General features: G+C 46.5%; 1 protein-coding gene across 1 annotated transcript in view; it reads right to left on the reverse strand.

Annotated features, from left to right (window-relative positions):
* Positions 1–5,545: 5,545 nt before the first annotated feature.
* The window catches only part of LOC123614294 (Golgi-associated kinase 1A-like), a 109,320-nt gene continuing 92,617 nt past the window's right edge, over positions 5,546–22,248 (reverse strand). The window contains exons 15-19 of the mRNA XM_074345116.1: positions 17,923–21,601; positions 14,169–14,205; positions 13,207–13,424; positions 6,540–6,699; positions 5,546–6,341 (exon numbers count right to left, since the gene is read on the reverse strand). The gene's annotated coding sequence lies outside the window, so the exon portion shown is untranslated. The remainder of the gene's footprint in view (positions 6,342–6,539; positions 6,700–13,206; positions 13,425–14,168; positions 14,206–17,922; positions 21,602–22,248) is intronic.

Raw genomic sequence — 22,248 nt, forward strand, 5'->3', positions numbered from 1 at the left:
CCTGACTGTAATCTAGGGACAGTGGCAGGGTGAGGTGTCCCTGAACTCCCTGAGATTTTATTGGTTTGTTATATTTTAAAGGGCTCCGGTGATACTGCCGTAACCTACTTCAGAGGAAAACATTTATTATTAACGTTGGTTTAACACTTAACTTTCTAGGGTATTTGGGGATGACACAGTCATACATCTGCCTTTTTATAGTGCTTCGCGGCAGAGCACAAGACCTCCTGGCTGACACCTCATACATCATCAAAATTAAGACCTCTAGGCAAGCAGAAGAAAGTAGGACGGGGGTGGGGTGGGGACAGCAACTTGGAATGACTCTAATGGCTCCCAAGTTAACTTTCCTTTAGAGAGAGACCGTTTCCATTAAGGAGCAAATTATTCTTAACATTAAGACATCTTTGTTTCCATGGCAACCCAAAACAACTGGAAAGGAATGATCCGCGGTGGCCATATACCGCCAAGTGATGCTTCAAACCTGACTGGTGGCTGATGGACATTAACTCAGGGATGGAGGTCAGCCAGCCAGGGGTCAACCTGCAACTGCTGGACATTCAACACCCCAGCTCTCCTGTGTTAAAGCCAAAAGAAACCTGGAAATCAGCAAGCCAGGATGAGAGTAGTTCCCCCCAGCTTTTATAACTTAACTGTTATCATCATAGTGTCAGAATATTGCTGGAGACTTAATATGAACAGACAACTATGAACAAAAGAAGAAATTGGCTTTTCTTTTCTTTCCATTTGAACTTCCCTTCAAGGACATTTTGGGGTCTCTTTTGCGGGTTATAAAAAGAAAGGCAAGAGACCACAATTGTGTGGTTTCATATACTTTCACACCCATGAGCCCCCTTTTCTCACTCCAACTGGGCAAACATGATAACTGGGGAGCTCTTTAGCAGAGATCACGTCTGCCCAACTTTGAGCCACAAAACCTTTGTAACAAAGGATCCTGACCTTTATGGTGAAAGGGAGCAACAATCATGGTCCCTAAGCCCCGGAACCAGCAGCATTTTTGAGAAGAGAAAAAGAGAACCAAGAAAAAGCATATCCCCTGAGGAGTGGGTAAGGTCCCTAAAATAGCCACTTAGGGAATTCTCACTTGAGACAACAGAAAACCTTGCGTGTTTTCCACTGACAAAGTGGCTGTTGTTGCTCTGGGCTGTCAGGGATGCAGCGTGTACGGTATGAAACATAACCTCAACCCATCTGCTGGGATCCTCTCCCTCAACTTACTTTGTCAACCGTGTGACGTGAACACCACCATATGACATTTGTGTCCTGCATCAAATACATGTCTGATGGTCTCCAAACAAAATGCCCAAAAAGAAACAGAGCATTACAACCCAAAAAAGGAAACAGGAGAGGAAAGAGCTCTGCCCCCTGCTGTTGCTGGTCAGTAAGATTCCCTTCAAGGCATCATACAAGCAAAGATGGAAAAAAGCAGAGAAAGCCTTCCACATTCTGGGAAAATGAAAAATGAGCAGCACAAAGAGGCTGCAACGGCTGCCATCAGAACGGGGAAAACATCACTTTAAGCCATAACTTCCCTTCACTGACGTCCTATCTCCAAGTCCCAGCACTCAATCTATAGGAGTCCAGCTATATTGTACAGCTGGTCCTTTCTATAGCGGGTTCCCCATCCCCATCCCCAGATTCAGGGGATGCAGAACCTGCAGATTTGGAGGGCCCTGGTCCTACACCATTTTCTAGACGGGACAGGAGCTCGGAGTGTGGTGTCCACTGGGGGCCTGGAACCAATCCCCCACGGATACTGAGGGATGATTATACTTTTTCTTTTTAATTCCTAAATGATGGGACATTTAAGTTTGTGTCTGCAGGAATGTTAATAGAGAAAACCTCAAGGGGGTAGGGTGCAGCTCCATGGTAGAGGGTGTGCTTAGCATGCACAGGATGCTGAGTTCAATCCCCAGTCCCTCCATATAAATAAATTAATTAATTAAAAAATCTAATTACCTCCCCCCAAAAATTTTTTTAAAAATTTTAAGTAAATAAATTAAAAAAGAATTCTTTTAAAGGAAAAAAAACCTCAAAATGCACCAGATACAGAAGTGTTCATGGCTGGTGGGACTGGGGGTTTCTGCCCCATAACCTGCATGCGAAGAGGGAGGGCAGGGCTCCCACCTGACATAACCCTGTGCGGATGGCTAACCAGAAAGCACACTACTTTGGGGTGGAGGTAACTGACTTTGTTATAAAGCTGTCATAAATATGACTGAACAGGACTAGGCTGTTGGGTGATGATAAACCATTTAGGGCTGATGTCAAAGCACGGCATGGCTCCGTCCACCTTCTGGGGACACTGTGCCAAGTGCTTATCTGATCATGTGCTTCTCTGCTCCGTACACTCCATTCCCCTCCATGACCCCTGCCCTCCCTGCCCTCTCCTACTGACACCAGCAGCACAAGGGAGTGGTCCCTTCCCTCCTCCTGGCTGCCCTTCCTCCCTGCTGACGTCTGCAGGACGTGTTCCGGATGCAAAGGGCTTTTCCTTTGACCCAGTGAACCTGCTGGGAAACGCCTTTCCAGGCGGTGGGTGGGGAACACGTCTGAGTCACACTGAGAAAGAGGAGATGAGGGGGGAGTTGAAGGGAAGCGGTTTCTAAGAATGTGGCCTGGAGGCAGATCGGGGTCCCCAGCATGTTTAAGTGTGTGTGCACGCGCACATCCGCACCGTTTACTAAAGGACGAGGAGAAAACCAAGCCAGGGCTTCACTGGCTGGTCCTGTGTGAAACTCCCCCTTGTCCAAGTCTAACAACAGCTGGGAGGTCGGGCTTCGCCAAATCTCCAGTTGCCCTGTCCCAACTTATTTGGACCCAGTGGACTCCAAGGCCATCCCACTTTGAACTTCATCCCCTGCATCATCTTTGAAATGTCACAAAGCCCCTTAATCTGGGCTTGAGCCAAGGTAACACTTCAAAGAAGTGAAGTTATGGTTCCCACTTGAAGGGTAGACCACACCCTCTTCCAGCCCTGATACAGAGACCTGAACACAGACACAGGGAAAAAGCCAGGTGTGACTCCCCCAGGTCTTTCCTGGATTTATTCTGAGCAGCCTGGTGGGCGGTGGCCTGGACTCCAGGGCCAGACTGCTTGTGCCTGCATCTCGGCTCTGCCAGTGGCATCTTCTGTGACCCTAGGCAAGTCACTGAACCTGCCAGTGACTCACATTTTGTACCTGAAAAATACAAATAACTTACCTGCTGTATGGGATAGTCAAGAGGGTTCGATGAAGTCAAGCAAACAGAGCATCTGGACCATGCCTGGCCGTCGCAGGCTCTCTCCAAGTTAGCTCTTCTACGCCACTGCCCTGGCAGGGAGGGCCGCTCGTGGGTGTGAGGTCTCTACACCTGTCCAGTGTCCGACATTCAGGAGGGTCTCACATTTAGTTTAATGCTCTGTGGTCACCATTGAGAAATTCTTACTGATTTTATCTTTGAACTTGTGTTCTGTAAGTCTCTGAGGCCATGGAGCACATACATAAGGAGAGGTGTGTGAGCAATATGTCTGTCTGCCACTCCCGCTGCCCCATTTCATCCTGAATTCTCCATGCCCCATAAGCACAGAATCCCAGTGGGCCCACAATGCACAAGGCTCCATGAGATTCAGAGTCAGGCCCAGGGAAGAATGTTACCTGGACCACTGGCCAAATGGGGGAGGAGTGGGGAGGGACCCACTGACAGCCCAGAGAGGTCCTGCTTTCCATTCACCCACAACCTGCCTTGAATGCAGAAAGAAGACAATCAAGTTCTAAGAAAGGCCAAGGAACTCTTATCATATTCTTAAGTGACTTCCTTGTATTAACCAACAACTTATCATAGAAAGAAAGGGAAAGGGCAACCATGGTTTCTTTTCCTCTCAGTCCCTATCTGCTCTTCAGTAAGATGAAGGTGGAGAGTGTTGGCAAAATGTGTGTATAACAAGAAGTGAAATAAAGTCTCTTCTGTAAGTGGTGTCGGGAAAGCTGGACAACTGCAGGTGAATCAATGAAGTCAGAACACTCCCTCACACCATGCACAAAAATAAACTTGAAATGGCTTAAACTTACACATAAGACAAGACACCATAAACCTAGACGAGAACATAGGCAAAACATTCTCTGACACAAATTGTAGCAATGTTCTCCTAGGTCAGTCTCCCAAGGCAATAGAAATAGAATCAAAAATAAACAAATGGGACCTAATCAAAGGAAAGCAAAGGAAACTATAAACAAAATGAAAAGACAACCTATGGAATGGGAGAAAATAACTGCAAACTATGCAACCATCAAGAGCTTAATTTCCAGAATATACAAATAGCTTACACAACTCGATAGCAAAAAAAAAAAAAAAAAAAAAAAAAAAAAAAAAAAAAACTCAATCAAAACATGGGCAGAAGACCTAAACAAAATTTCTCCAGTGAAGACATACAGATGGCCAGTAGGCACATGAAAATATGCTCAATATCACTAAGTATCAGAGAAATGCAAATCAAAACCACAGTGAGGTATCAACTCACACCAGTCAGAATGGCCATCATTCAAAAGTCCGCAAATGATAAATACTAGAGAGGGTGTGGAGGAAAGGCAATCCTCCTACACTGTTGGTGGGAATGTAGTTGGCACAGCCATTGTGGAAAACAGTATGGAGTTTCCTTAAAAAATGAAAAACAGACTTACCATATGATCCAGCAATCCCACTCCTGGACATAAATCTGGAGAAAACTTTAATTCGAAAAGATACATACACCCCAATGTTCACAGCAACAGCCAAGACATGGAAGCAACCTAAATGTCCATCAACAGATGAATGAATAAAATAGTTGTGGTATATTTATACAATGGAATATTACTCAGCCATAAATAATAATAAAATAATGCCATTTGCAGCAACATGGATGGACCTGGAGATTGTCATACTAAGTGAAGAAAGTTAGACAGAGAAAGACAAATATCATATGATACCACTTATATGTGGAATCTAAAAAAATGAAACAGATGAACTTATATATAAAAACAAAAACAGACTCACAGCTGTAGAAAACAAGCTAATGGTTACCAGAGAGAAAAGGAGGAGGAGGGATAAATTGAGAGTTTGGGATTTGCAGATGCTAACTACTATATATAAAATAGATAAACGAAGTCCTACTGTATAGCACAGGGAATATATTTCAATAATGAAAAAGAATATGTCTATAACTGAATCACCATTTTGTACACCAGAGACTAACACAACACTGTAAATTGACTATACCTCAATAAAAAAGAAGAAGTGAAATAAGAACAGTTTTAGGCAGCATTTTCATTTTTCTGGTAGCAATGACCTACACCTGCATGTACCAGTTAGGAAATACGAATGATATCCCTGTGGTGATTCCGCATCTGAGTTAAAGGCTCTTCTATGTGCATGTAAAAACTGTCATTGTATAATCTAAAGTTAAAGGTAAAAATCATGCTAATAAATAATATTTATTTACTTATTTTTATTTGGGAGAGCCTTACATAGCAAGTAAAAAAACACTATGACAAATTGGAGACCACAAAAGAAAGATAAAGGCCTTATATTTTAGTACCTTTAAGGACATCTTTCCTGCTTTTTTTGAACAAGGGGCCCCACACTTTCATTTTGTCTGGGGTCTTGTAAATTACATAGCGGGCTGTGCCCACCGGCTAACTCCTTGGTGCTGCTTCTCGAGAGCCTCTCATTCAGCCTAGCTTCTCTTCCAGCCAGAAGAGTCTACAGGGAGGGGCTGGGGAGGCAGAAGGAGGGCTTTCAGCTGCGGCCTGACTACCTGGGGGCACTTCATTCCCCCAGAGGGTCCTCTGAAGTCTCCTGGCAACCGTGGTCAGGGTTGTCACCAGCTGAGAGGTTGGCCTGGCACCTCCCACTGCCCACTACAGCCCCTTGTCCAGTATTTGCCAGACGTCAGGCCTAAAAGGCAGTTTCGGCCGGAGGAAAGGAAGATGAGCCTCCCCATCACGAAGGTGGGCTTTGCCAGCCAGCACTCGGGCCCAAGGACCGGCCTGGTGCTTTGTTTTGAATGGCAGGAGCAGAGCAGGGCTGTCATTTCTCTTCCTAGGATCAAAATCAGACAAATCTCCTATTTGGCTTACCAGGCAATAAGTGGATAACGCCAGTGAATGTCAGTGCAAATTACAGCTCCAGACGCCTGTTGTCAGCTTTGTGCTGCTTCTTGTCACTTTAATGCAAAGAGACAGCACGGAGCTGATAACAAGCCAGAAGGGTGGGGGATCGGAGGGGCTGGCGGGGACGGGAACAATGCATATTGGAGAGATGCATTCAAGACAGCAAAAACTCACGGCAATGATTTCCTTGATTGCCTGTTGGAAAAGGAGCATTTAAGGGTGTTAGATACCTGGATGACGACTCGGGTATTTACAAAATGAGCAGCGACCTCACCTATTAATTCACCTACCCACCCACCCACCATCCCACCCATCCACCCACTCATCATTCATCCGTCCATTCATCCATTCACAAACCCACCCATCCATCCATCTATTCATCCACCCACCCACCTACACATCTATCTTCATCTGTTAATGAGAACTGGACTGGGCCTGTTGGCACACTGGAATTCTGAGAGGTTCATGAGGCCTCCATCTACTGCTTGCAGCCAGTTTCCCAAGGTTGCTTCTAAGAAGTTTGGAGAATTCTTGGGAGGAAACACCACTCCTCCTGGCAAAAAAAAAAAAAAAAAAAAAAAAAGGCTTTAGGGCCTTTTAATTTTGTCTAAAACAGCCTAGTTCAAAAAGTCCAGTTTTACTCAATTAAATTGCATCTTCTAAGCTAGTGCTTGGGTGTTACTGTTTCAGAGACACCCTCAGCCCAGAGATAAGATCTTCCCCTCCCAGCTGGCTAAAGAAAGAAGTCTTGCATTTGGAGAGCCAGAATTTGGGTGTGTCCAACTGTCTTGAAGCCTGTGAGGGTCAGCTTCCATTAATATGCAGTCTCACTGTATCTCCACCCACATTACACATTTGAGGAACAGATGCAGTCAAAACAAGAAGCCAGGCCTTACTCCAGCTGTGCCTGTGCTGGCAAGCTAGTACCTAAGGAATCAGAAAAGGGACCAAGAAGGTAATTATATGGGGTATACATCTTGCATATCTTCTTAGGTTCCTCAATGACTGTTCTCTTGGGTGGGAGGGTATAGCTCAGTGGTAGAGTGCATACCTAGCATACCTAGCATACACAAGGTCCTGGGTTCAATCCCCAGCACCTCTATTAAAAATAAATAAGTAAATGAACCTAAACAACCCCCATTCCCTCCCAAAAATGACTGTTCTCTCTCTTGGCTGGTGTCCCACCTGTTCCCGGATGCCCCCCACTTTTGAACTCAGATGAGATTCCTCACCACTAGGCATGGAATCTGGCTTCCTGAGCAGTCATCAGGGGCTGGAAAATACAAAGGAGCTGACTCCCCGTGGGGTAAAGGTTAACGTAGGAGATAGAAGGTGGGAGCAGGACAGATAAATTCCTCCACTTTCCATTCTCCTGTAAACAACACTGGATTGTGACTCCTTTTTGCAGCCTTCTAGAGAAGCTCCATGCTAAGTCACTCTGGGGCCCCCTCACTTCTCAGGGTGGGCTCACAGTGAAACAACGCCATCACAGTCAGGTGTTACATGACATCATATGGCTTCTTGTCTCGCTTCCTTTGTTTCCTTCCCTCTGGGGGCACATTCTAACCAAATTATTAGAACCTTAATCCTTGTTTAGGGTTCACTTTCTGGAAGACCTGGACCAACGCAATAAACAACATTTGTTTAACACCTGCTATGTGCCCCCAGGTGCCTTGAATACATTCAAAACTGATTAGGGAACTTGGAAAACTCATTCAGGAGAGCAGAACATGGATCCCAAGGTCACCTAGAAGAGCAGAAGCAGAGTGGGAATGAAACTGTTGAAACTGAGTAAAAAAAAAAAAAAATAGCTAATGAGAAAAAGAAGACGGGGGGAGCTTAGTGGAGATGGGGTGGCCTCAGAGCCGCTGGAGCCCAGTGAAGAAAAGAGAGGCTTCTGTATTCCTTGAGACTTTTGATCAAGATGCCAGGCCCCCAGCTTGGTTCCCAAATTGGGAAAGATGTCCATTTTGGGGACTGAGCTTATGCAATGAGTCAGTGTCGTCCTCACAGCAGAAGTACTTAAAGAGTGCAGGAGGAACAGCTTTCATACCAGTATCCTAGTTATCTACGGCTGCAGAACAAATCACCCCAAAACTCAGTGCTTTAAAATAATAGCACACATTGTCAGGCGTTCTGATTTTAGCCACTGCAGTGTACATGAGGCAGGGTCTCACTGTGGTTTTGACCTGCGTTTTCCTCACGAGTGGTGACACGGACCATCATTTCATATTCTCGTTCTCATTTGGGTCTCTTTCTAGTGAAGTGCCTGGTCAAGTCTTTTGCCCATTTTCTCCTGGTGGACTGTCTATCAATTGATGGCCCTGAGTTACATATCCTAGATTAGAGTCTTTTGTCAGATAAACAAATGGCAAATGTTTATCCCCTCAAAAAAAAAAAAAAAAAAACTCAAAACCAAACCAAACCAAAACAAACAAACAAAAAACAACCCCAACAGTCAACCATCATCATCTCAGTTTCTGTGGGTCAAGGATTCGGGAGCAGCCTGGCTCCGCGAATAGGGCTCTGATCTCTCACGAAGTTACGGCCAGATGTTGGTAGGGCTATGTAGTCCAGTGGAGGTCTGAGTAGAGCTGGAGGGTCTAGTTCCAAGACCGTTTGCTCACGTGGCTGCTGGCAGGAGGCCTTAGTTACCCTCCATGAGGACCTCTCCCCGGGGCTCCTTAAGTGTTCTCATGACATGGTGGCTGGTGATCCAGGAGACCAAAGCAGAAGCTACAATGCCCTTTAAGATTTAGTTTCAGAAGTCACACATTGTTCTCTGCATCCTACTCCACTGATCACACAGAAAGCCCTGAGTCAAGGCAGGGAGAGCACATTTCAGGGCACGGAGACTAAGAGGTGAGGACCTCATGGGGAGGAGGAGCATTTTTGGAGACTGGACCATAACAGCATCCTGGAACATAAGAGCTGGGAGAGTTCTTAAAGCTCATCGGTTTCAACATCCTCATTCAACAGCTGAGGAAACCAAAGATCAGAGACATTAAGCAACTTGCTCCAGGTCACTCAATGAATCATCTGTTCATACTAAGGTGCCTGCAGGAAGCCCATTCTTTGAGGCCATGTAAGACTCGTAGCCCAGGGTCGCTACGCTGATGAAGGCAGTCAGAGGGGATGCTTTAACTCAGAGTGGATGAATGAATCCAGGGCCAAGCTGATTACAACAGTTCATTCATTCAAAATGTATTTCTCGAGTGCTTTCTTCACACCTGGCACTGTTCTGGGCACTGGTACACGAAAACACCCTCCTGTTCTCGTGGGCCTTACAGTGTAGTGGGAAAGACGGACAAGCATCCCATTGATAAAGCAACTATGACAACCACAGCAAGTGCTTTGAGGAGGAGGTTGGAGCACTGCACAAACACAGAATATTGAGTTTGTTCCAGCCGAGGCGGCATCTCTCAGGAAGTGATGATTCAATGATCACTTGACAGTCTGAAAGTGAGTTCTACCATCGAGAAGATTTTTGTTCACTATTTGTTTTTCAGACATTATGTTTCCACCTCCAGATGTTCCATTTCAGTTTTCTTTTATATCTTCTATTTCTCTAATAGTCAACTTCATGTTTTTCTTTAACATCCTTGAATATATTTATAAGATTGATAATAGCGGTTTTAATATCCTTGCCTGTTAGTTCCATCATCTCTGCTATTTTGGGGTCTACTTCTGTTTTTTCATCCTGGTTATAAGTCATATTTTCCTGCTGTCTTGCACGCCTAGTAATTTTCTATGGGATGCTAGGTCATGCGCATTTTACAGTGCTAGGTGTCAGATTTTGTTTTATTCCTTGAGAGAGTGTTGGATTTTGCTCTGGCACACAGTTCCTAGGAAACAGTTTAATCTTTTCAGGGCTTGATTTGCAGCTTTGCTATACTATGCCCTGAACAACCTTTAGTCCAGGACTAATCTCACCCTGTTATTAAGGCACAACCTGCGTACTACAAGGGCTACACTTTGGCTGGTGAGAACACCAACGATTTCCATACCTGTGAGAATTCCAGGAATTATTCCATCTGCTCCTTTTAGGTGGTTTTTGCCTGCCTCAAGGAATTTTTTCTCACACAGGCAATGATAAGAGATCAAAGACAAGGTTCCTAACCTGACCATTTCTGGAGTTTTTCTCCATGTGTAGGACTCTCTTCTCTCTAGTATGCTGCCCTGCAAATCTGAACTTCCTCAGTCTCCCACAAATCTGAACTGTCTTCTCAACTGTTTGGGTTGTCTCTAGGCGGTGAGCTGGTGCCATCACAGGACCCACCTTGTTTCCCATCACAGTCCTGCCTTAACTCTCGTCCAGTGTTGAAAATTGTTGTTTCAGTCTAATTTGAAAAGATACATGCACCCCAATGTTCATAGCAGCACTATTTACAATAGCTAAGACATGAAAACAACCTCAATGTCCATCAACAGATGACTGGATAAAGATGTTGTGGTATATTTAAACAATGGAATACTACTCAGCCATAAAAAAGAACAAAATAATGCCATTTGCAGCAACGGGGATGGACCTGGAGATCGTCACACTAAGTTAAGTAAGCCAGAAAGAGAAAGAAAAATGCCATATGATATCACTTATATGTGGAATTTTTTAAAATGACACAAATGAACTTATTTACAAAACAGAAACAGACTCACAGACATAGAAAACAAACTTATGGTTATCAGGGGGTAAAGGAGGGTGGGGGGATAAATTGGGAGTGAGGATTTGCAGATAATAACTACTATATATATAATAGATAAACAACAAGGTCCTACTGTATAGCACAGGGAACTATGTTTAATACCTTGTAATAGCCTATAATAAAAAAGATTATGAAAAGAAATATATTTATATATAACTATGAACCACTGTGAACCATAGTGAACTACTATGCTGTACACCAGAAATTAACACAATGTTGCTGACTGACTATACTTCAATTTTAAAAAATGATCTTAAAAAAGAAGGAAATTATTGTTTCATATATTTTTAATGGTTTTCTAATTGTTTAAGGCAGGGGTATATATCTAGTCCCTGTTACTGCTTCATGGCATATGCTTTCTTTAAATTTTTAAACAGCTTTATTGAAGCATAACTGATGATAAAATTCATACACTTAAAGTGTAAAATGGACCAGTCACACCTGAAACCATCACCACATTCAAGATAATGAACATATTCATTACCCCCAAAAGTTTCTTCATGCCCCTTTGCAGTCCCTCCTTCTGGCTTCCTGGACCCTTCCTCCCAGGAAACCACTGTCTTGCATTTAGTCACAACAGATTAGTCTGTAGGTTCTAAAGTTTTATATAAATTCCTTTTTGTTAGGCTTCTTTCACTCAGCATAATTATTTCGATTCATGCGTCTTGTTGTTTGTATCACTAGGTTCCCCTTTTTAACTGCTGAGTAGTACTCCATTGTATGGATATACCACTATTGGTTTGGTTATTTTGTTTATACCATATTTATTCATTACTGATGGATATTTGGATTGCTTCCATTTTAGCTATTACAAAGTGTTATGAACACTTATGTAAAAGTCTTTGTATGAACACGTGATTTTTTTTTTCTTGGGTATATACTGAGGGCAGGAACATATGGTAGGTATATGTGTAACTTTTAAAGAAACTGTTTTCTAATGGCAGTTGCTTTAAAGCCAGTTTTTGTTTGTTTTGTTTGCTTGTTTGGGGATCCATGTGGTGGTGTGGTAAATATGAAAAGTTTGGATGTAGATGTTCACCTTCTCTTATTCTGAAGCAATGAGCAACTGCCAGGTTGATTAATGTCAGCCCTCACCAGTCTGGAAGGTAGACTCTCACCAGAAGATGGAAAAAATACAAGACAAGAACACGAGGGGCTCCCAGCCTGGCAGAGAGCAGTGGGAAAGGTCACAGAATGCTTGGCCTTTTTTGTTTTTTTTTTTTTTGGTTGGAGGCATTTAGATGGAAATTAAAGTAGAGTTTGCTCTTTTTGGATAGTTCATCCTTTTCTTGTGATTTTTGAAAATATAAAATGTTGGAGAACTTAGTTCAGAGCTGTTTTTTGAAGTTTTGGGCTCTCTCCTTGATGTTTGGACTTTGAAGCTTCCGTCTGTGAATAAATTCAGCCTTTGTTTCACCTTTCCCTGAGGAACGACGCCAGTGAGTTAGAAGGAGATATCCAGTAGGGATAAGTGGCTTTTCTTTGATCCGCACACAAATCGAGCTCCTCTGAGCCAAGAGAGGAATGGGCTTCACAAACGCCCGTCTGGCTCTGAACCTTGAGCCGTGTTTAACAGAACAGGCAGAGGTGGTGCCTTTTATTTCCACCACCTCCTCCCCCCTTCCCAAATGCCCCAGCACGGATGGATTCTCTTAAAGGAGTTTCCTTAGGACAGGCAGTATTTTTATACTTCCATTAATATCTCACACAATTTGAGATGTCTGGCAATATTATTGAAGCCCAGGGACCCTGGAGAGCTGCATAATGCCTGGTGAGGTGGGGAGAGGACCAAGTCACCCTTCTCTTCAGCCCCCTTTGTCATCCTAACAATGCAGATCAAATGTCCAGGGCCCTGGTGCACTGCCGGCACTTACCAACCACCTCGGAGCCGGGGGCAGCTTCTCTGGAAGGCCACCCCTCCCTCAAAAACAACCTGCCTGTGACTCTTTGGCCACCTGAGTTCACAGTGCAGCTTGAGGAAATCTGTTATGGAACATTCATGTTCATATTCCTGAAAGACCTAGGACAGAAATGCTAACTGACCTCCTCCTGGCCTTTTCTTAACTGGCCCTGGTAAATCTGTAGCTGCGTGATTTGGGCTGCAGCCAGGAACAGGGGCCCTACTGATTATTCTGTTCCCCATTGTTGAGTTGAGGCTTTATTCTGAATCATGATGCTGCTTCCAGTTTTGCTATTGTGATGCCACCTCCCACCTTCTCTATCTCAAACGTAAGCTGGGTAACTTGTTTGCACTGAGCCTTCTGGGCCCTGCAACCACTCCACGGATGCTGGTGATGGTTCCACCTGTGCCTCAAGACAGGGCCCGCTCCTGCCAGCCTGGGACCGCGCCTCCTCACCTGGGCACCCGGCCGACGCCCAATGGCCATCGCTAAGCTCGTTGATACAAGTGAAGAGTTAGACACTGGACACAGCTGACAGTGATGTCACAATTGATGGCAGTTAGGAGAAAGGAAGGCCAACTCCCACCAGGTGCCCTGGTTCTCTGGCAGGTGACAGGTAGGGGACTGAAGACATCTCCTCCTTGGCTTCCTCCTCCTTAGGGATACTGGTCATGCTGGGGAAATAAACATGCAATTGATTTTTTTGCCTCCAAACCCTTGGTACTGTGGCTAAAGGGCTGCGGTTGTCATGGCAGCAAGCAACATTTTTATTATCAGCTGTGGCCTTTTCCCCTCCCCTGGGAAATGCTTGACATGATTCTGGTTCTCCACACTTCTGTTCCTTGTCTTTTAGGGGTGGATGCATCCTATTTGCCTCTGACTGGGGAGAATTTCTATTCAGTTTGGAGGGACTGGCTGATGTGTAGGAAAGTGGGGGCAGGGTGAGACAAGACTCTCAGAGGAGGTACAAAATTGTGTGTGTAAATGGGGGGAGATCAGAGCATGGGGACAGAGGAGGGAGGGAAAGGGAACAAGAAGGGAGATGGGGACAGGGAGAAGCAGAGAAAGAGGAGGGACACACGGAGGTGAGGACACCTGCCCTCAGGAAGCTCCCTGCTCACACAGGCAGACCCACACCTATGACTGCCGGAGCCCCTCCAGTCTCCCGGCTCGGGCTTGTTCAATCTGCTCCACCCTCTACCAGCTTGTCAGCCTCTGGTGGGCAAGCACAGCTTTCCCCCCCGTCCCAACCCCACAGGTTCCACCATGTGCCTCATAATATTAGGCAATTCAATGCTGAATGGATAAATGCACAGATGGACATTCAAATGCTTTTTAAAACTGAAATAACTGAATAAGGCTTTGGGGGAACTGACGGATGGGAATCAAAATCCCTAGAAACAGATGGTCAGACTCACCTGCCAGTTCGTGGGTTTGTTCTGAGAAATGCAGCTTCTAAGAAGAGTGGGGAGAGATAGACATTATATGATCTGGTCAGAGGGCTCTCCTCTCTAAGGAAAACTGCCCCAATTCTGGGCACCTGCTCAAGGCTGCCTTCAGATGTGCTGATTATGCTGGAAGCAAATCACGTGTCACTGTCCAAGGGGGTGGGTTGGCTTCCCTGGGGTCTTCAGCTCCAAGCACCCCTACCCTGAGATGCTTCAGTCCTGCCCTACAGGAAGTGGAATGAGACTTGGAGAAAGTGGCTTCTTATCACAGTGGTTGTAGGGTGGTGGAAGATAATGACAGGGACTGTGTCTGCAGGCATACAGTTGTGTCCCCATTTCAGTCCCAGGGCACCTCAGAGTAGAGATCCCAACTGTTCTGGGCACAGGCCTTTCTTGCAAGCTCCTTGGAGAGGGGTGATGACAAGGAGAGGGTGAAATGAGAAGGAAGAAGGGAGGATGCCTCTGGGCTTGCCTCCCCGGAATGCCCCAGACAAAAGGCTGGGTCTTGTGTTCCTTCTGATACAGTCAGAGCTATCTGTGGCCTCATGCCCCAGCCCAGCTCTAGGAAGAGGAAACAGTTTACAGTAGAAAATCCCAGCTATGTCCAGGGCTTGCAGTTGCCAATCTAAGGGAAAAAACAGGGTCAGACAGGGAGACTGACTCATGCTGACCAAACTCACAGGGGACTGATGGATAGACCGAAATTCTACTCATTTGTGCAGCATTCTTCAAGTTCTTTGATATCTGAAAATCTGCCCCAGTTTTTTAAAAAAAGCTTCTGTATGACTAATTATATACAATGTAACAAGTTACATTGTATATAAAAGAAGAAAAAAAGGTCCATTAAGCCTTGTTCCCAAGAAAGGCAGGAAATGGGACAAGGAACAGGTTTGTTGTTCTTTGCATTTATTAATTCCTGCTTTTTGACTCAAGCAAAGGAACTTGATTAGAGAGAAAAGTAAATTTCCACTAAATGTCAACCCTAATACCTTCCTTTGTGATATAACCCACTTATTAGCTGCCTCCTCCTACCTGGTAGAGATCCAGGTAAAGTTGGCCTGAGCCAGCAGATTCATGACCTTTAGAAACCTAGAGCTTACCCCCAAGATTTCTGCACACCCTTAGGGGGCTCGTGTGCTCATGGCTCCTCCTGTCTCCCAACGCCCTGCCCTGGCTTCCGCGTGGTCCTTATCTTTGCTGTTACACGCCACAAGTCCCATCAAATACATCAAGATTCCCTCTCACACAAAATATCTGTGAGCTGAGCAGAACTGGGCAACTATTTCAGGAGTGAAAGGGCTAGAAGGGGAGATAAGAACAGATTTCTGTCACAGCAACACCACTTTAAAATACGAAAGAGCATCTCTGATTCTCAGGCAGCCTCTAGCCGCCCCACACTGACTTACCCCACCTTCTCCCACCTCTCTGCATCTTGCCCTCTGCCCTGATTCTTCCTCTTCTTTCCTGCTTTCTCTGCCAGACTCCTCTAGTGGTTAAAAAGTAGCTCTCACATTTTGGCGTATATGGCAGAGTAACCTCAACTTCAAGACCTCACTTTCTCCACCAAGCACCCACACTCTCCACCAAGCACTGATTAAGGTCTTTTTGCCAAATAAATGAAGTCCCCCCAGCCCAAGAGGAACTTCTGTACGGCTAAGGAGATGAGTCATTGCATTTTCTTTCCTAGACAAACCCCTACTGCAGTTCTCCATCTCCATTTCCTCTAAGTTCCTCCTTTAGTTATAATCAGTCCATCCCAAATGCTACTCCTTTCAGGAGAGTCTGCAAACCCAATTTCTGTTTGTTACTTCCTAGCTGTTTGTGGGAGAAGCCAGCTGTGAGATCTTAGACAAAGTACTTAAACCCTCTAAGCCTCCTTGGGGAAGGAAATGACAGGTAACATATAAAGCTGTTAAAAAGATCAAGTAATGGGATGCACATGAAAATGCTTCATCAGCCACAGAGCCCAGTGAAACTTATGACCGTTACTCATTGGGGCCATGCTAGCCAGGGTACCAAGCAACACGGCCATTGGTTGTCTGAGTCTTTGTGTGTCTTCCTTTCTCAGTGACAGCAGCCTTACTGATGCACTGGTCCAAACACTGTGGGGCCTCTTTCTCATGTACAGATGCTGTTCAGTGGGTGTGCACAAAGAGCACCTGATGCAATGAGAACTAGCAGTCCTGCCAGAGGTGGAGCACCTTAAGCTATGGAAAGCCTCTATTCGAGGGACAGAGAAATGCCCATATGTCTTCACACGATCCTTGCCTCTGAGCACCTTGTAATTTACCACAAGCACTTTCGTGACCATCCCATTTCATGGTAAGAGATGTACCACTGTGGTCACATACATATGGCTGAGAAGTGCCCCTTGATGACCTCACTCTATGCACAGCCCTCTTGAGTTGCCCAAGGGAAGACAATGACCCTAATTCCTCTATGGCTGCACATTCAAGGCCACCCCAAGCTTAGGGTCCCAAGGGCACTGTTCATAGTCCCACACAGCCAACCCAGTATGACTCCATCTGCTCTTGGAAACTTCAGTCAGAATCCTCCTGCTGTCCAGCTCCCAGCCTCCTTTCCCTCTTCAGGGATAAGCCCCCAGCCATCAGACAGCTTAGCTGTTCAACCCTTAGAACAAAAGGAGTTGCTTTCACTCTGTTTCTCACAGTATAGGGTTGATTGTTTCGAAAAGAGGGCCCAGGATGTTGAGGTGTTTGCGGGGGGCTGGTGAAGAGCACCCCCTTTCTCATTTCCTCACTTGAGTCCTGAACCAACTGAGAAATAAACAAAGGAATAGTAAGGCAGATGGAGACCAGAAGGTCACTTATCCACCAGATAAAACTGATGTTGGAGAAAAAGGTTTTCCAAATACTGAATCCCAGAATTAGGCATCTCACTCACCCGATCATGGCCGAGCTGGACCAGGAGGCCTGTCCTGTGAGATTCATAACATGGGATAGTAGACCCTAGAGGGTTTGGGCTATTCTGCCCAGCTTCTCCTTCCAAACTCACAATCAGATTAAGCACCACCCCCTGCAGGGAGGGTGACAAGGATGCTGAGCTGGAGGGATGCAGAGAGGCCAGGTATCATCTGAAGGGTGCTGTCTCCATTTGGATGGAAGCATCTTGGGGAAATAAGCTCTCCCCATCAACACACACCTTCTGAAGACAAAAGGCCCCTTTAGACTCCTTGGAAGTGGTGATTCACTCTTCTAGCTCTTGTTGAGACAATGAAACACCAAACACCATGTCACATGTAGACATTGATACACAGAGAGAGGTGTGTGCGCACACACACACACACACAAATAGGATCATGCCATATGATCATAGCATATTTTATAACTGCTCTTTTCACATAACAATATATCTGGACTCCAAGTACGGTAAATACACTTTTACAAAATCATTTTCATGGCCAAGTATCCCTCCACTGTGTGATTGTCATACCCATCTTTTGGTAACCAACCTCCTACTGTTGGTCGTCTGATTTGTTTCCAATCCCTTGCTACTATTAAAAAGTAATTGTCTGAACCTGTAGCTAAATTGATTCAGATGCTTAACTACCATTGAAAGGTAAATTCCTGAAAGTGGAATTGCTGGGTTAAAGGGCAGGCATGTGTTTAACACTTTGGTTACATTTTGCAAATTCTGCAGCAGGTGCCATTGATGTAGTCCAATGTACAAAGGACAAAAAGAATAGACAAAAGAGCCAGTTTACCTTGCAGGCTGTGGGCCCCCACACTGGACTCCCCATGTCCTCCGTAGGCCCCTGTGCTGTGCTGCACACCCCAGAACTTCAGCTCACTGTGTGGGCCGATGGGCTGAAGACAATGAATGGGAAGGGGTGGTGGGTCTGGGCCTCTGTAGATGACAAAGGCAAGTGTACTTTCAAGGCTGAGCGGGGCTTCTCCTGGTTGGTGGAGGTAGACATGGTGGTTCCCGGGTCAGCCACCCATGCTCTTCCCCTGTGCTTGGGCTGATCAAAAAATCAGAAAATCAGAAAACATCCCCTGACTTCATCAGTCATGAGAGTCTCCCGAATGACCTGCTACCAGAAACAGCTATTTGTGGGATGAAGGACAGACGTGGTGTTTGCTTTGTCCCCAAGTCCATGCCCAGAACCTGGAACCTCGTGACCCCTTTTCACAGTCAACGATTCCTGGAGTGCTTGTGCCTCTCTGGATGGCATCTCTAAACAGTTGTTTAGTTTGTGGGCTAATATTTTCCAGGAAGCACCTCCAAAGACAATCTGAATGCACATAGTCCCACAAAAAGAGCTGACTGCGAACGCTCCTGGTTGAAGGAGAGTTTTTCTGGTAGCTGAGACTGGGAGTTGAAGGGTTTTCAGTTTCTTGGGGACAGAACTGGGGGAGGGTCTCGCTGTGCCCAGGGAATGCGGCCACCTGGAATAGGGAGGTGGGCTCCACAAAGGAAGGAGGATTTACCAGAGCATGGTGGAGAGCTTAGGAGTCAAACAGACTTCTGTTTAAACCCCAGTGCTGCCCGCTTTGACGGTAGGAGTGTGGGCAAGTTACCTAACCTCCCTGTGCCTCAGCTTCCCTAGCTTCCAGGGTTGTGTAAAGATCTAACTGGGTAATGGGCATATAAGTTACAAGGTAAGTGCCCCCAAAGTGGTAGATGTTACTCCAGCAACAACACCAGAAAGTGTAGACAATCAGGAAGCCAGACTAGGATCCCAAAGGAATAAATAAAAAAGCCATTGGACAGGGAAGCTGGGGAGGGGTGAGTTACGGGATGGGATTAAGAGATATAGCTACTGTGTATGAAATAGATAAGCATCAAGGATACATTGTGGAGCACAGGGAAATATAACCATTATCTTGCAACAACTTTTAATGGAGTACATCTCTAAAAATACTGAATCACTATGCTATACATTACACTAATATTGTAAATCACCTATATGTCAATGAAAAAAAGACCATTGGACATCTTTATGTCCCCAGGGCGTAACTTACGGTCAGCACTCAGTAAATATTTGATGAATTTGATGAATGAATATGTGCCAGGCCATGTCAAACAGGTAGACAGCAATAATGGTGAGGAGCTGGTCCCTGGAGAAGCCAAGAAAACTCCCATGACAATAATAATACTATTAATAAAAGTAGCAGACGATTATATAACACTTACATGATGCCTGACACCAAACCTCACCTCACCCTTATAATGTGGTGCTTCACCTCCATTTACATAGAAGGAAACTGAGGCACAGAGGTCACATAACTTGCCCCATGTCGTGCAGTTATTAAGGATGGAGCAGCATCCATGTCTGGATCCTGGGGCCAGAGGACGGAGGGCTCGGGACACTGCCAGCTTGGCTAAGGTGTCGGTGGGCAAGGAGAGTGAACTCAGCTCAGGGCAGAAGGCGGGGAGGACCAGGGCTCAGAGAGCACACTTGCTCACCCAGGAAGGTCACCAAAGAGACAGGTGATGGAACAGGAAAAAACGGGAGGCACCTGTCTCATCTCCGAGCTGTAAAGGAGGATGGCACATTTTTCTACAGTGAGTTGGGGCCTGTTCTCATATATTAATTCTCTCAATCCTCCCAGCGATCCTAGGGCCCAAGTACTATTATTACCCCCAGGAGAGGCACAGAGAGAGTAAATGACTTGCCCAAGGTGAAGGTCACACAGCCCATGAATGGTGGAGCCAGGATGTGTGCCCAGGCAGTGTTGTTTAAAGGCCCCAGCCCACCTGCCGAGCTGCACTGCCTCCCGGGCCGGCCACTTACAGGGTCGGTGACAGGCTTGTCCACTGACTTAACAGTGTTCCTGAGGATGTGCTCTGGCAGTGGCCCAGGGTTAGGGGCTGGGGAGATAGCGATTAACCAGATGGGGACGTCTCCTTGACAATGAGAACCAGAGACAGGGTGGTCCCTCGGTTGGGACCTGTTACATGCACAGTGCCGCCACAGCTGGCTCCCGTGTGACCCGGCAGGCCCTGCAGAGCCCCGTCAGCACCTCCAGGGTGCCGAGCCCCCAGCGACGCTTCTGTCTGGGGTTGGGGGCTGGGTTGCCACGTATTAGACCATCTTGAAACTGCCTGATGTCTTGTGAGCTTCCAGGTCTGCAGTCTGTCTGTGTCACTCTTGTCACCCAGGTGATCAGTTTTAGCTAGAATCACAGCCCACAGCTATTCAAGAGCTCCATTCCTGACATTCCGATGGCAAACAAATGGCGTGACTATGACAAATCTCCAGCCCTTCTTCTCTTTCCCTGTTTTTCTGTCCTCTTCACCCTTTTTCTTTCTTTCCAAAGCCTTAGAATACAACTTTGTTCATGTGAAGTTTCTTAGAGGCATTGTCATCATCCCTACTTGAGGACAAACAGGAAAAATATCAGGACCAACAAAGTCCTCTCAACATGGCCAAAGGTGCTTGGATGGGTAATGACCGGGGGGCCTGGCGGGGTCACTAAGCCCCACCCCAAGGGACTGAAGCCACTTGCTCCCAAGTCTGCTTAGATAGGGCTGTGAGGGCCCAGCCCCAGCCTTGGCCAGCTCCAAGGGTGCGGCCAGACTCGTCATCTGGGGTGTCACCAGCACGTCCCAACCATCCTCAGGGATGGCCGGGTGAAGAGTGACCCAGGGGAGCCTCGCCCATCGTTAGCAGCTGAGCCATGAAGTGTGGAGGTCAGTAGAGCTGAGCCAATCACACGGACTCCCTCAAGGACACGACCCAGGAACCAGGAAAGAGAGGCTGGCCCATTGAGAGCAGCAGGACCTGCAGGGCTGCAAAGCTGCCAGGGGGTGAGGCTCCCTGGGGAATTGACCTATTCTAGAATCATGACCTTTGACAGTGATTGACTCTGCATCAGGGTCTTCAACCTTCCCTATTTCACAGGGAGGACCCACCACACTCAGGCTCCACAGCGTCACTTCCCAGAGCATTCTGGGCTGAAGACCCAGCCCCGCTTCCACCCCTGCTCTGTCCCTGGTCCTGGCCGAAGCAGGTGGGAAGGGTCCACAGGTGGGCAGCTTGGATGGCTGAATTTCATCCCCTCCGTGCTCTGCCTGAGTGTCCAAAAGACCTTTCTGGGCCATAAAGGGACCCCTTGTGACATCACTCACAGAGAACAGTTCTTCCTTCATCTCAAGAACACCTGGAGACTTTCAGCAGCAAAAAATTAGCTCATGTGTACAAGGCACAGCCGTGCTGCTCCTCACCTGTCAGGACGCTGGTGGCTGGCCCTTTCATGAGCTCCGTGGCCTCCTTGGGCTTCAGTGTCCACCTCTGAGATCGGGGGCTCCTTCGGTTTTGCTCCAGATGTCCAGCTTGGAGTCTAGCTTCTCAAAGTGTGGTCCCTACACCAGCGGTCGCAGCATCACCACCGCCTTGGAGTTGGTGGAAATGCAGATTCCCAGGTTTTGTCCTAGAACTGCTAAGTCAGAATCTCCATTTTAATAAGATCTTGGCTGATCAAATGCAATGAAAGTTTCATGTGCCTCGGCCTATACCTGACCACTTTCAATTTGAGCTTCAGGTTAGGGTTACCTGGGGGAGATTTTGCAGCGTACTGATGCCAAAGCTGGGGTGGTGGAGGGTGGAGCCTGGGAACCTGTATTTTTAAAAGTTCCCCCATGATTCTGATATGCAACCAGGGTTGAGAACCACTGGCCCAGAGGAATGGGCAGTGGGGGATCTGCCTTCAGCTTCCTGAGACCCCCTCATGACTTCCTCTGAGCAACAGAACAAGAAGGTCCCTCCCTTCCCTTTGTACTGCTTACTCTTGCCTTCCTTTCCTCCTCTCATCACTGGGGTTATTTTTCCCTCTGTTCTGGGCGGAGTTAGGAGCAACTCCTTGGATATGGGACTTGCCCTGCCCATCAGTGTTGGCCAGGCTCTGGCCACCCTCCCCCAAGGCCCCCGCCTTGGTCTGACCCAAGTGCTCCCATGCACAGGCGTGCCACAAAGGCGGCTCTGGGTGCCCCAGGAGGACACGGGGAACATCTAGAGAAGGGTGACTCATGCCCAGCAAAAAGCTGTCCTGCCTAAAGTTCAGCCAGTGCACATGACCAGCAACCC

The sequence above is a fragment of the Camelus bactrianus genome, chromosome 17 (assembly GCF_048773025.1).
Source record: "Camelus bactrianus isolate YW-2024 breed Bactrian camel chromosome 17, ASM4877302v1, whole genome shotgun sequence".
Taxonomy (NCBI): Eukaryota; Metazoa; Chordata; class Mammalia; order Artiodactyla; family Camelidae; genus Camelus; species Camelus bactrianus.